This window comes from Lissotriton helveticus, chromosome 3_1 (genome assembly GCF_964261635.1).
Source record: "Lissotriton helveticus chromosome 3_1, aLisHel1.1, whole genome shotgun sequence".
NCBI lineage: Eukaryota > Metazoa > Chordata > Amphibia > Caudata > Salamandridae > Lissotriton > Lissotriton helveticus.
Genome location: NC_136061.1, coordinates 306011100 through 306025873, shown reverse-complemented (window position 1 = coordinate 306025873; position 14774 = coordinate 306011100). Strand labels below are relative to the sequence as shown.

General features: G+C 45.6%; 1 protein-coding gene and 1 long non-coding RNA gene across 7 annotated transcripts in view; both read right to left on the bottom strand.

Moving 5' to 3' along the window:
* The window catches only part of TEX14 (testis expressed 14, intercellular bridge forming factor), a 2253432-nt gene that overhangs the window by 874304 nt on the left and 1364354 nt on the right, over positions 1 to 14774 (bottom strand). The gene's annotated exons all lie outside the window — the stretch shown is intronic.
* LOC144824519 (uncharacterized) lies at positions 1699 to 2037 on the bottom strand. The gene is made up of 3 exons (XR_013608995.1): positions 2000 to 2037; positions 1849 to 1908; positions 1699 to 1758 (listed from the first exon to the last, which is right to left on the bottom strand). It is a non-coding gene; the product is annotated as an uncharacterized LOC144824519 (long non-coding RNA).

Sequence of the window (14774 nt, the reverse complement as noted above, 5' to 3'; positions counted from 1 at the left end):
TGCCGAAATAAAGATTTGAATGACAGGTATTCTAATCCTCTAGTTGTAGGATATAGTGTGACTTGACTTTGCAGTAGTCGGAACATTTGTTTAGTTTGTTTAGTTAGTTTTGGACCAATTTGGGTCAGAGATTGTTCCATTCTTAGTTCTTGATAGCTTTGTTCTTTTTTCAAAGCTTCTAGTAGGTTATGGAATGTGGGTTTGGCTCTGCTTGTGGTAGCTTGGAAAGCATTATGCCACCCTTCTACACTGTTGTTTGTTTTAGCCTCTTGGTTTAAAGTACTAAGATAGACATTCCACCAAGGGATTTGGAATTTGGGTCGGCGTCGATGTCCAGATCTGTGCAACCTTCCCACCCAAGTATCTTCGAAATAGTCCAGTAATGGTGTTAGTTTATCTTCATTCCTCTTGTAATATGTGCTGTCAATTAATAAATTATAGTGTTCCGCTACATCGGTAACAGGAACGTAGGCCAGTGCTATCAATTTTTTAATTTGATAGGCAAAGGTGCTATCTGTTGAGTATAGAATACTTAAAGTTGATTTCTGGAGATGTCTCCATATGCTCTGATTGAAATGATAGTAGCAACCCTGGATTGCTGTGTGGGGAAATGTTTTCAAAATGCTATTAATCATAGCTAATTCGAAATCAATAATAATTTTTTGTGGAAAATAATTATTGATTTCATTTTTGAGAACATTTAATATTTCTGTATAAGTGTTTTGCTGTTTGTTAGGTAGAAAACAGTAAATGAAAGGGATGTTATAGTTATGGTATAAACCGTGGATGGAATATAGTTGATAAAAAGGTTTTGGGCATGGTTTAAATGTTCCATCCATCATCCATTGGGGACACTGTTGGATTTTTCTTAAATTACTTGCAGTTGCAAACATTATAATTCTGTTTGTACTGCTTTCATTGTCAAAAAGGATAAATTTGTCTTTATTGTGTGTGATGCACATTTCTGGTGAAATAATAATTTCCTCAAAAGTAGTAGGGTTGGGTTGGGTTGTGGTAGTGAGTCTTTTAGTGTATGCAATTGTGCGTTTAAGGGAGTCAATAGAGGGTAGTTGACCTGAAGCATGGGCTGGGACTTTTAACAGTTCTTCTTTAAGGATTTGTGTTGTTGGTTTATCACTTTGTGTGCTAGCAGTTTTTATACTTTCTAAAGCATCTCTTATTTCAATTTCTGTGACATTGGGGGGATGATTGTGTTCCCTGGTAAATAACACATTAGTTTCCTCAGTAGTAGCCCTTCCATAACATTTGTTTGAGTAATATTTGGTACATTTCCAGAAAACTTTTCTACCACTTTGTCTTTCCTGATTATAAACATAACCCATATAACATAACAGTAATTTATTTTTCTGTGACATAACAAATTCTGCACCTTCTGTCATTTTGTTTTACTTGTTCTAGGAAAGAGTAGAAAGAAACAAAATCAAAAAACATATATTTCACTTTGTGGTGCAAACATAATTAATGATGTATTTATACTTACAGTTACTAAAAGTAGTAATCACAAATGCAGAACTGTATTTTGAAGGATTTTCTTGTATGTATTTCTTTATTTACTGTTGGTATAAAAATATAGAAATGCTAAGTTAATGTTTACACATAACAAACGTTTTTCCTAGGAAAAAGCAGTTTTCTATTTTGCTTAGTAGTACATTTGATGTAAACATTACATATACTTACTTGTTTAAATAGTTGAGTTGTAGTATTTGGTGGAGTACATCAAGGTAGTAAAGTTCAGATCTGTAGAGAAGATAGAATAAATAAATGTAAAATATTATAAATTATATTTGGAACCGTTGGGAAATTGGAAATATTTAAAAGTATACAAACTTCTAAATAAGTAGTTTTGTTTGCTGTAGGTAGAATAGATGTATGATGTATTCAGAATATCTGTAGAGGAAATATAAAATAAATAACATGGTGTTAAGAACATAGTTTTCGTTTATTTCGGAAGTTTTAGACAAATTACAAGTATACTTACATTTTTTACAAGGGTAGTCTTGTCTTTTGGTATAGTTGATGTTGGATGTTTTTATTGGATCTGTAGGAAAGATGTAATATGCAAGATATGTTGTTTAGAAAATAGCATTTTTAATATTGGGTGTTTACTAACAAAAACATATATACTTACATGTTTAATTAGTGTAGTTTTATACATTTGTAGTGTTGAAAATGTAAATCTCAGAATATCTGTGAATAAAATGTTTAAAATAAAGAATGAATCTTGTGAAATAGTGTTTAAAAACAGCAGTTGGTGTATAACAGAGCATTAATATATACTTACTATCTGATTTTCCAGGTGAAGAAATAGGAGCATGTATTAGGAAATTATTTGGAGTAGTTTCTATCAGAAATGTAGGAGGAGATAAAAATTAAATAAGTGCAAGAGTTAGGAGATATAAGTAAAATAGTAGACTACTAATTTAGATTTCTAAATAATGCACTGTAACTTACTTGAATAATTAGCTAGTGAGCTGGATATTTAAAGATGTTTGTTCAGGAACAAAATCTTCAGAGTGTTGGCATCTTCTTTCTATAGAGTTAGCAGCAACAAATGGTAGAATGCATGTATCCCTTTTATAGTATGTGTATTTTGTGTGCTTTGATTTGATTGGTTGTAGGATGAAATGAAGCATTGTATAGGCTAGTTTGAATTTTTTTTTGTTAATTGGTGTGTTTGTTGATGTGAGAATGGTGGTATGTGGTGATTTCCGCATTAAAGCAGGTTAGTTGTTAAATAAAATAGATGTGTAAGTGAAACAAAATAATGAAAATGTTAGTTAAATGTAAAGAATATTTTTCAAATGATAGAACGCATTTAATAGAATGTATAGCAAATGTAGATAAATAGGAATGTTATAAAAGTAACAGGTATTATATGTAAAATGTTTTTTGTATAGAGCAATGACTTGTATTGACGATTAATATGGTATTTTAGACATGAAAGGGTACAAAAAAGAACTCGGTATTTTATTTGAAACGATATTTTTGTACTCTATATTTTAGTAGTCGATATTTTTGTAGTGTTAGGGGTAATTTCATTAAAAACGATATATTTGTAGTCGATATTTATTAAGGCGATATTTATGTACTCGATATTCTAAAGAGTCGATATTTTTGACTCGATATTTTTGTAGTTGGTGTAATAAGTATACAAAGTCGATATTTTTGTCGTCGATAATTTTTCAACGATATTTTAGCAAGTCGATAATGTGACCGTCGATAATATTTCAGTGATCCTCTTTTGGCAAGTGAAGCCAACTGTTTTACCACATATAACCCCTTGAATACCAGATGAAAGGACACCACACAGGTTGTTATGAAAATAAACAATATATTTATTAATAACAAACACCTCTGAACTCTTTATGAGATCAGAGGGCTAAGCACATGACAATCTCTTTAAGAAAAATACGATAAGTTGCACAAATCACAATGGTGCCCTAGGGGCACGACAAACCATATACTAAGTAAATGGTATAAGGAAATCGATAGAAGGAATGGAGCTGTCCAGAGGCTGTAGGATCGCTGGGACTACACTATCCTAACCTTAGGTAAGTAATAGGAGGGCCACGGGACGCGTGTGCAGAGTGTGAACTCACACGCGAGATGCGGAACAAAGTCAGTGGACAGTACAGTTTACGAAAAAGGTGAGTACGGACAGTCTTTACTATCTAGGACTAAAACAACTGGAAAACTGGACACTAGGAGAGTTAATCCACCCTTGAGCACCGAAATGCTCTTGTTACCTCACCCACGGTCTGCGGGTGCATAGGTGTCAAAGTGTGTCGGGTTTCTGCGTCGAAGTCAATGGAGCCTTGAAGAAAGATGCTGCAGGCGACCTGGAGGAAGATGTCCGGTGCGATCCACGGGTGGATCAAGGAAGAAGAGGACCTGAAAGCAGAGGGGACAGTGTTCAAAGTCACTAGCCAGTGACCGGTGTGGAACCAGGAGGGAACCAGGTGCTCTCGTCGTGATCAGGTGAAGAGTGGACGCTTGTCTCTGCAGCCACGTGGACCAGGAGGTGTCTTCGACGACCAGGATGGAGGCACGAGCTGTCCCACGCAGGCTCTCGCTGTCGGCAGTGTCGGATCCGGATTTGGAGTCAACAGGCCTTGGCAAAGGCAACCCACGCGGTGAGTGAAAACGGCGTCTGGAGTGGACCAGGAGGGTCCAGGGTGCTCCTCTTTTGGAAGGGAGCAAGGGCCAGTCTGGAGCAACCAGACCAGCAGTGTAGATTTCGTGGATCGTGGTCTAGGAGGTCACTAGCCAGCCGGCAAGTGACCAGACAACGCGTCGAGCAGCAATCAAGCAAAAGGGCCCCACTCAGATCTCGTGGATGCTGGAGGGCTGGTCTTTGGTGCAGGAGCTGCTCGGGACTGGGGCTTCTCAATCCCCAAAGCACTTTCTCGAGGATGCCTCAGAAGTCGTGCTGGAAGCGAAGTGCAGTCTCTTCAAGATGGCCGGTCCCACGTGTCTCGTCGCACCCACGGGTCTCAGCTGTGCTGCAGATGTGATTAGAGGTCGGAGAGGTCTGGGAGTCCGGGTCTCGTCGGGCTCTGAAGTCTGGATCCGGCAGGAAGGACGACAAAGTGGACCGCTAGGACGCTTGATGGGGCCTGCAGTTGCAGGGTGGACACTTCTTGCCCACAAGGGAGATTCTTCAGTCTTCTGTGGAGCAGAACGTCGAAGTCCAGAGTTTCTTCTTGTAAAGTTTCAATTCAGGATAATCTAACTTGGAATGGGACCAGCTCCTACCTTTATCCTGCTAAAGGGGGCTGCACTAGTGACTAGGTCCCTCCCATGGGTGGGACCAGGAAGGGGGGTGGTTACACCCCCTATCCTTTGTCCGGTTTCGCGCCAGAGCTGGGGCTGGAGTGCCCCATCAACTGGTTTGAACCGGGGTATGCACAGGGACACCTTGTGTGCCCCAGGCATGTCTCATTCCTTTCAGGCCTCCCTACCTCAATACACAAAATCCTGTCTGGGGTGGTGCTAGCACCTCCCAAGGCAGAAAACCCTTTGTCCAGCCTCCCTCGCTGGAAGGACTCCCAGCAGCAGGAGGTCAGACTTGTGTCTGTGGTGGCAGCATCCATTTTGTGATGCTGAGGCTTAGTTTAACTTTAACCGGGGTTCACAGTTACATACATGTCGTGTCCCTCTAAAAGGGTGGAATGCTACCCCCATCGCCAGAACTGGCAAGGGGGTAGTATTCCAATTCGTATGACACCTTACTCTACATGTTTTGATAATGCTATACCAAAGTTAGCAATAACCGCGAGGATTATAATGCACTTAAGAGTATATGGTATAGCGTTATCATGGAAACCGCTAAAGGACTTGGTTCCGAAAGCTGTAGACAGGCTCAGCTCATGCTAGAGCACCATCTCACATAATTCCAAGCACTCTGCCTTCAGGATTGATAAGGCCTGCCATAGGAGTGACTGATAGGAGTATATGTGTCCATTTTGGGGTTAGATATAGGTATACTATATCTACAGCAAAGGGTGATTACACCACCTTGCCCCAGCTGTCTTAGCAGCCAGTTGTGTCAGCTTGGATGGCCAGCCAGGGGTGGCATAATACATGCTGCAGCTCCTGGTAGGCCCTGGGTACACCTATGCCCTGGGTACCTAAGGTACACTGTACAGGGGCTGATAAGGTGACCCAGCATCCAATTAGGTATGTACCTAAGGTATATGGAGTCCATTTTACAGAGAGAGCAATTAGTCTGGGGTCCTGAATAGCAGGGCCCCAGGCCAACCAGGTCGAAAACAAGCTAAACACCAGGCAAAAAGTTGGGGGTAACCATAGTCAGATATCCACCTTCCTACACAACCCCCCCCCCCCCAAACGAAAGGAGATAAGGCTATCCTTGTCCAGGTAAGCCTCTATTGCCTAGGTGACCATATAAGGAAGTACCAGCACTGGCATGGTTACCCCCTATCTCATGGTCCACTAAGCAATCCCTCACCCTAAGGGTATCTGAGGGTCTCCACCATAGGGAATCTCTACCTGTGGTGTGTTTTGGCAAAGTAGAAGGCTGGTGCTGGGATGGAGTACTGAAGTGAGGCTCCACTAATGTTGGGCTCAATGTCCTCCAATCACTATCCACCATACATGCCTTTCTTTCCAGGACTGAGTTGCAGTGTGCTCTCAGGGTCAACCTCTGGCTACCTAAACCCGGAGGCTGGGTCCCTCTGTTTGGCTTACTGGAGGGACAGGTCAGGTCTGGGGCCCTTAGGTCCCAGGTTTGGCTGTGCCCAACAGTGTCCATCTGTGGGAGGTCCCTAACTAAGGTTAAGGGGGATCCCTCAGGAATTTGTTTTATTTTCACCTGGCTAGGATTGCTAGCTTTGGTGTCCCTAATCTGCTGATGGGGTTGTTTTATTGGACAGGGGGCCCTTTGGGGTTCACTGGCCTCCTTGACCTCTGTAGCCCTGGGCTGATTGAGGCAGGGTAGAGAGGGGCAGGTTACCTGCTCCAGACTGGGTCCCACCTTGGAAGGGTCCACTGACATCAGGGGCTCTGCCAGGCTAGGCCTGACTACCTCTGGGGCAGTTTCTTCACAAGGGGTAAGATCAGTTCCCTGAGGAGGCTGATCTTTTCCTAATGTCTGGTGGGAGGGAGATTCCTCTTCCTCCTCAATGCTCTCTGTTTGTGTGGAGTGATCCATAGTTTCAGGCTTCACAACACCGGAATCAGTTTGAGTTTGGGCTGTGGCCATCACAGCCCCACCAACCTTTTCAGAAAGGGACTCCGTTTGGGTATGGGCTGTTACCATCACAGCCCTGCTGACCTTTTCAGGGAAGGAATCTATTTGAGATTGGACTGAGACTGGCACAGCCCTCCTAACCTGTTCAGGAAGGACATCTTGGATTGGGGCTGTGGCCATCACAGCCCCACTAACCTTTCCATGGAGATTTACCATTTTAGAATGGGTTTCTTGTTCCACCTCAGCCCAGGCTGAGATTTCTAAATCATTCCCCAGGAGACAATCTACAGGCAAGTTTGCTGACACTGTCACTCTCTTTGGGCCAGTGACACCTCCCCAGCTGAGATTTACCACTGCCATGGGATGATTTTTCTGCACTCCATCAATGTTTGTGACCTGGTATGTGGCACCAGGTATAAGTTTCCTTGAGGGGACTAGATTCTCAGTCACCATAGTGATGCTAGCCCCTGTGTCTCTATAGGCCTCAAGTTTTAGACCATTGATGAGTGGCTCTTGCCTGTACTTGCTCAAAGTGTTGGGGCAAGCAGTGAAGTTGGCAAACCCCATGCCATCTTCACAGACAAGAGTAGTTAAGTTAGGGGACCTGGTTAGGCCAGAGTCCCCAGGAACTCCCAAAGTAAACCCACCCAAATTCTTGGGGGCACTCCCACCACCTGGGGGATTACTACTAGTAGTAACAGGAGGCTTGGGAGTGTTACTTGGGGGTATGTTCTCCTTATTGATGGCCTTTGGGCAACTGCTGTCAGTTTTCCAATGGCCTACCTGTTTGCAGGCATGGCAATAAGGTTTCTTCTGGGTAGAGGAAGTGTCTTGGGACCCACCCCCATTCTTGGAGTTTTGGGGCCCTGGGGAAGTCTTCTCTGTAGATTTATCCCCACCTTTCTCTTGAGGCTTGGTAGTCTCTTTTGTTTGGTCACCACCCTGATTCTTAGGCCTAATCCTGGTTTTGACCCATTTGTCTGCCCTCTTACCCAATTCTTGTGGAGAGGTCAGATCAGAGTCTACCAGGAGCTGGTGCAAAAGCTGGTTTTGACAGTTATTTAAGATTTGCTCTCTCATTATGAGATTATACAATCCTGTGTAGTCTGTAACTTTACTACCCAATAACCAGCCCTCCAGAGCCTTAGTTGCACAATCAACAAAGTCAGTCCACTCCTGAGCCTGAGTTTTCTGGGTGTCTCTGAACATCAACCTGTACTGTTCAGTTGTTAAGCCAAACCCATCAATCGGAGCAGTTTTCAGGACTTGGCAATCATTAGCATCCTCATCTCTAACAGTGAGGAGCTTAGCTTATCTCTACCTTTACCTTCAAAGGAGAGCCACAATATTGCTGCCCACTGACTCTGGGGTACCTGCTGTACTTTGCAGGCTCTGTCCAGAGCAGTTATCCACTTGTGGATATCATCTCCTGTTTTATAGGAGGGCACTATTTTACTCAGGTGTCTATTATCAAAACTCCTGTCTTTATCCTTAGGGATATTGCTGCCACCGGTGGGTGCTAACCCACTCAACTGTTGCTCTCTAGCAAAGGCAAGTTTCTCCTTGGCAAGGGCAATTTCTTCCCTTTGAATCCTCAGATTAACTTCCTTCATCTTTGCCTCATGCTCTCTCCACTAGGGGAAGTCATCCTCCTCTGAGCAGATCCATGAGAGGCATGGGAGTGAACAGATCTGTTGGAGTCCCTAGAAGGAGATCTATCTCTCCTGACCCCAAAGTTAGGCCTGCTAGTTGATGGCACTGGGGCTCTCCCAGTTCCTTCCCTATGCAGGTCTAAGTTGGCCCTGGTAAGTCTACTGACTAAAGGGTGGCCATTTTCTGCCTCATCCTCAGATAGGCTCCCCTCTCCCCTACCATCTACATTCTCTGTTTCAGGGAGGTTAAAGTCTGGATCACCTTCTAAGGGGGGCATGTCCTCAATTGTAGGATCAGAGGGGCCTGGGTTAGAAGCCCTTCTAGCATCATATGTCTCTAAGAGACCTAACATAAAAGTAGTGGTAGGGTTAGAACCCTGTTTCAGTCCCCTGGAGGTACACAATTGTCTCATCTCCTGGAAGCTGAGGGCTGCATATCTGGAAAGGACCTGTGGAGGGTCACTAACCACAAGGGGAGTCACTGAGGCCTCTCCTGTGGTAGACATGCTTTCTAGTGAGGTGTAAGTGGTGCACTTATCTACACTATGGGTTTTCCTACTAATCCCTTGCTAAGAGTTGTAGTCAGGGTGTGCTAGGCCCTTTCTACTACAACAGCTGGTTCAGTAGAACTCAGAGTATTTCTAAGCTTGTTATATGTACCTATGGTACCTTATGTGATCTTTCAAATGATATCTCAAGATTATATTTGGTAAAAACAACAGCAAGCTCAAATCCCAACCGCTGCACACCAATGTGAGAAGTTGGCCTGATATATGATGCTCACTAGTTCTAGAAATCACCTTGTATCAGTCCAAACAACCCTTATGGTGATTGGTTGTAAGTCAACCTTATAGACCAGCTATCCTAATGATAGCATGGACAAAGCAGTCTTAAGCTAAACTCTTTTGGCATGTGAAGACAGCTGTTTTACCACATATAACCCCTTGAATACCAGATGAAAGGACACCATACAGGTTGTTATGAAAATAAACAATATATTTATTAATAACAAACACCTCTGAACTCTTTATGAGATCAGAGGGCTAAGCACATGACAATCTCTTTAAGAAAAATACGATAAATTGCACAAATCACAATGGTGCCCTAGGGGCACGACAAACCATATACTAAGTAAATGGTATAAGGAAATCGATAGAAGGAATGGAGCTGTCCAGAGGCTGTAGGATCGCTGGGACTACACTATCCTAACCTTAGGTAAGTAATAGGAGGCCCACGGGACGCGTGTGCAGAGTGTGAACTCACACGCAAGATGCGGAACAAAGTCAATGGACAGTACAGTTTACGAAAAAGGTGAGTACGGACAGTCTTTACTATCTAGGACTAAAACGACTGGAAATCTGGACACTAGGAGAGTTAATCTACCCTTGAGCACCGAAATGCTCTTGTTACCTCACCCACGGGCTGCGGGTGCATAGGTGTCAAAGTGTGTCGGGTTTCTGCGTCGAAGTCAATGGAGCCTTGAAGAAAGATGCTGCAGGCGACCAGGAGGAAGATGTCCGGTGCGATCCACGGGTGGATCGAGGAAGAAGAGGACCTGAAAGCAGAGGGGACAGTGTTCAAAGTAACTAGCCAGTGACCGGTGTAGAACCAGGAGGGAACCAGGTGCTGTCGTTGTGATCAGGTGAAAAGTGGACGCTTGTCTCTGCAGCCACGTGGACCAGGAGGTGTCTTGGACGACCAGGATGGAGGCACGAGCTGTTCCACGCAGGCTCTCGCTGTCGGCGGTGTCGGATCCGGATTTGAAGTTAACAGGCCTTGGCAAAGGCAACCCACGCGGTGAGTGGAAACGGCGTCTGGAGTGGACCAGGAGGGTCCAGGGTGCTCCTCTTTTGGAAGGGAGCAAGGGCCAGTCTGTAGCAACCAGACCAGCAGTGTAGATTTTGTGGATCGTCGTCTAGGAGGTCACTAGCCAGCCGGCAAGTGACCAGACAACGCGTCGAGCAGCAATCAAGCAAAAGGGCCCCACTCAGATCTCGTGGATGCTGGAGGGCTGGTATTTGGTACAGGAGCTGCTCGGGGCTGGGGCTTCTCAATCCCCAAAGCACTTTCTCGAGGATGCCTCGGAAGTCGTGCTGGAAGCGAACTGCAGTCTCTTCAAGATGGCCGGTCCCACGTGTCTCGTCGCACCCACGGGTCTCAGCTGTGCTGCAGATGTGAGTAGAGGTCGGAGAGGTTTGGGAGTCCGGGTCTCGTCGGGCTCTGAAGTCTGGATCCGGCAGGAAGGACGACAAAGTGGACCGCTAGGACGCTTGATGGTGCCTGCAGTTGCAGGGTGGACACTCCTTGCCCACAAGGGAGATTCTTCAGTCTTCTGTGGAGCAGAACGTCGAAGTCCAGAGTTTCTTCTTGTAAAGTTTCAATTCAGGATAATCTAACTTGGAATGGGACCAGCTCCTACCTTTATCCTGCTAAAGGGGGCTGCACTAGTGACTAGGTCCCTCCCATGGGTGGGACCAGGAAGGGGGGTGGTTACACCCCCTATCCTTTGTCCGGTTTCGCGCCAGAGCTGGGGCTGGAGTGCCCCAGCAACTGGTTTGAACCAGGGTATGCACAGGGACACCTTGTGTGCCCCAGGCACGTCTCATTCCTTTCAGGCCTCCCTACCTCAATACACAAAATCCTGTCTGGGGTGGTGCTAGCACCTCCCAAGGCAGAAAACCCTTTGTCCAGGCCTCCCTTGCTGGAAGGACTCCCAGCAGCAGGAGGTCAGACTTGTGTCTGTGGTGGCAGCATCCATTTTGTGATGCTGAGGCTTAGTTTAACTTTAACCGGGGTTCACAGTTACATACATGTCGTGTCCCTCTAAAAGGGTGGAATGCTACCCCCGTCGCCAGAACTGGCAAGGGGGTAGTATTCCAATTCGTATGACACCTTACTCGACATGTTTTGATAATGCTATACCAAAGTTAGCAATAACCGCGAGGATTATAATGCACTTAAGAGTATATGGTATAGCGTTATCATGGAAACAGCTAAAGGACTTGGTTCCGAAAGCTGTAGACAGGCTCAGCTCATGCTAGAGCACCATCTCACATAATTCCAAGCACTCTGCCTTCAGGATTGATAAGGCCTGCCATAGGAGTGACTGATAGGAGTATATGTGTCCTTTTGGGGGTTAGATATAGGTATACTATATCTACAGCAAAGGGTGATTACACCACCTTGCCCCAGCTGTCTTAGCAGCCAGTTGTGTCAGTTTGGATGGCCAGCCAGGGGTGGCATAATACATGCTGCAGCTCCTGGTAGGCCCTGGGTACACCTATGCCCTGGGTACCTAAGGTACACTGTACAGGGGCTGCTAAGGTGACCCAGCATCCAATTAGGTATGTACCTAAGTCCATTTTACAGAGAGAGCAATTAGTCCGGGGTCCTGAATAGCAGGGCCCCAGGCCAACTAGGTCGAAAACAAGCTAAACACCAGGCAAAAAGTTGGGGGTAACCATAGTCAGATATCCACCTTCCTACACACCCCATGCCTAAAACATATGTGTAACGTGTACTCGTCCTCATGTAAAGCGTAGTTCCAGGCCTAGCAGCTCAGAATAGTGCCACGTTGCTGCTTAGGCCATCGGGTGTCCAAGCAGGATGGAAATAGGTCCGTGAGCTCGAACCAGATAAAACTTGAAAAAAAGGCCCAAAGAGGATCTGAGAAGACCCAGACTAATATCACTGGGCACTTGAGAATCCCGTTATTGTCTATAGTGTGCCACTGGAGCGTGCCAGACACATCGGTGGGCGTGGGATTGTGGCTGACATACCGGTAAGTGCCCCTCACCAAGGCTAGTAAATGTCTAAAAGCTGATGGGTACATTACCATACAACTGCGAGTTCAGTAGCGTGAGGCTGAATGCGGTCTTCACTTTTAAATGTATCACACACTTCAATGTTAAATGTGAATTTTGATAGTCTGAGCAGACTGAAAGCCTTACTGTTTCGGAAGGAAGTTTCTTTAACATCTGCAAGGGAGACATTTGATCTTCAAGTGGCGATGTCTTCTTTTGAAATACAGTCATTACTATGTACTAACCTCTTACAACACTTCGCAGAACTTGTGCACCAGATTTTTAACACATCAAATACTGCAGGAGAAGTAAATTTTTTTAACGTGATTGGGTCTGGATTTGTTAGCACTTTCGAGACTGTCTTTGGAGTGATTCCATCTTTCATACATGGCTTGATCTCTAGCATTTTCAGAGACATACCACTTGTCGTGTTTGTGATTGTTGGGAGATCTTGGTTTGATTTTTGCTGCTCTGCAAAGGATGTACCGTCATGTATCCAACTGGGAATAGCATTGTCACATGTGCTACTGTGTCGTGAACGCATGATGCCATATGTTGGGGCACCATTACTTCAGGAGCTGAACAACAGCTGGTCTTTGTTCTTTCGACCTATATGGTTACATTGCGTACACCCTGTTTTCCGCTGTCTGCAGTGCACTTTCGATTGTGCTTTGAATATATCCCTAAGGGATGCTAATGGTCCAATCTACGGAAATGGAACTGCTGATGGGTTTGTTAAGAATCCACCTGCAAGGATGTCTTGCATGACTTCCATTGCTGCGTAATGCATATTATGAGATGGAAGCCTCTGCTTCTGGATTTTCGGATCCTGGCTCCTGTTCTGCAGAAGCATTACTGGCTGTCGCACTTCAGCGGTTGCTGATTGGGTTAGAAGCAACCATATTTGTTCTTTGGAACTTGGGACTACGGTGCTAACGGAAACTTTGTTGGCGGAAGCTGGAAACAACATGGTTTTGTGTGCCCCTTGGAATATTTAAACATATGTGCAATTTTTAAAAGATAATTATTGTTTGATTTGGCTATTTTTTACCAACAAGATTACTTTTTATATGTAGATACTAATGTCACATTTCTTTAAATTTACTTTTATATACAGTTGGCTTTCTTTTTGCTTTTATTATTAAAGTGTGTAATCATTATTAAACTTTTTAGGTTTCATGTGCAGGTTAAGCTTTGTTTTAAGTAAGTTCTATGTTTAATATGAAGCTTTTTAGTCACCTTACAGACAAGGAGTGGGTGTTGTGAGGTTACATAGGCCCTGGGCACAAACATTACCATTTTAACATGCTCACGTTTACATTTTATTTCTTTTTAGACAATGACTTTTAACATGCATTTTCCTACATGGCCTCATGAGATAATATACTCAGAAATAGTTTTCTTACAGTTACATTTCTTCATAAGCATATTATCTGACCGTAGAACATTCTGTACAAGGACTTACTACACTGCACAAAATGTCATTGTTTGTTGTTGTCCGATAGGCAACACCTCTGGGTAGATAGAATCAACAATGACAACTAGCGCAGTTGATTTCAACACCATCCTGAAAAAGACGTCAGACTGTTCCACACCAAGGCTGGCTGTCAGATGGCACACATCAAACTCAAGTAGATGATGGACCGAGTGCTGAAACTTTTCAGACACTCACCCTCCGTCACAGATGTGGGTCAGATGGCACACGCTTGCAGATAAATGGGTAATCAGACCCCACTCCGCTCGATAGATGCGGCTAGTCCCGCCACCCCCTTGCAGGCGGCTTGCAAGGTGAGAACTCTGCGTGGGCCGGAGCCAAGAGGCGAGCAGCGCGGGCCCAGGTGACGAGGCCCACAAGTCCCAAGCAGGGCAAGCGCGGGCCCAGGTGACTGAGGCCCACAAGTCCCAAGCAGGGCACCACAGGAACAGCACAGAAACGAGCAGGTGGTGGGGGGGGGCTCGCCACTACGGACCCCACATCGCTCGATGAATGTGGCCGGCACCACGTTGGTGGCCCACAGTGGCAGGAGCGCCGCATGAGCCGGAGTCAAAAGGGGAGCAGCAGGAGCCCCGGCGGCAGGGCCCACAATGGCTTATTTGGGCCTCCCAAGGGCAAAGCAGAGGAAAAGGAGCAAGCACCCAGGACCCCGCGCCTAAATGGTGCAGCCGATTCCACCCCCCCCCCCCAGAAGGAGTTTCACAACGCCAGGCCGCCGGGGCCACAAGGGTGGTAGTCTATTCCCAGGTGACTGGGCCCCATGAGGCTGGGGCCGGGTGCCACCAGAGCAGAACAGATGGGGGAAGTGGTGGAGGGTGCCACCGGCCCCACGCTGCACGAAGAGGCAACCATTCCACCTTCACAGCAGGTATCCCACAGGGTGCGGGAGGGCGCCACACAGGCTAGTACCAGCACCCCCCTCCGCCACCCGGCCACTCCACCAGAACTCCCCGTACCTTTAGACCCCGGATCGTAAGCGGCTCCGCTGGAAGGTATGGGTGCCGCAGGTCAAGCTCACTTGGATCAGGCAAGGCTCACGGGGAGGAGAACAGGGGCATCTCGGCGGTACTCAATCGCCGCCGCCCAAGGGT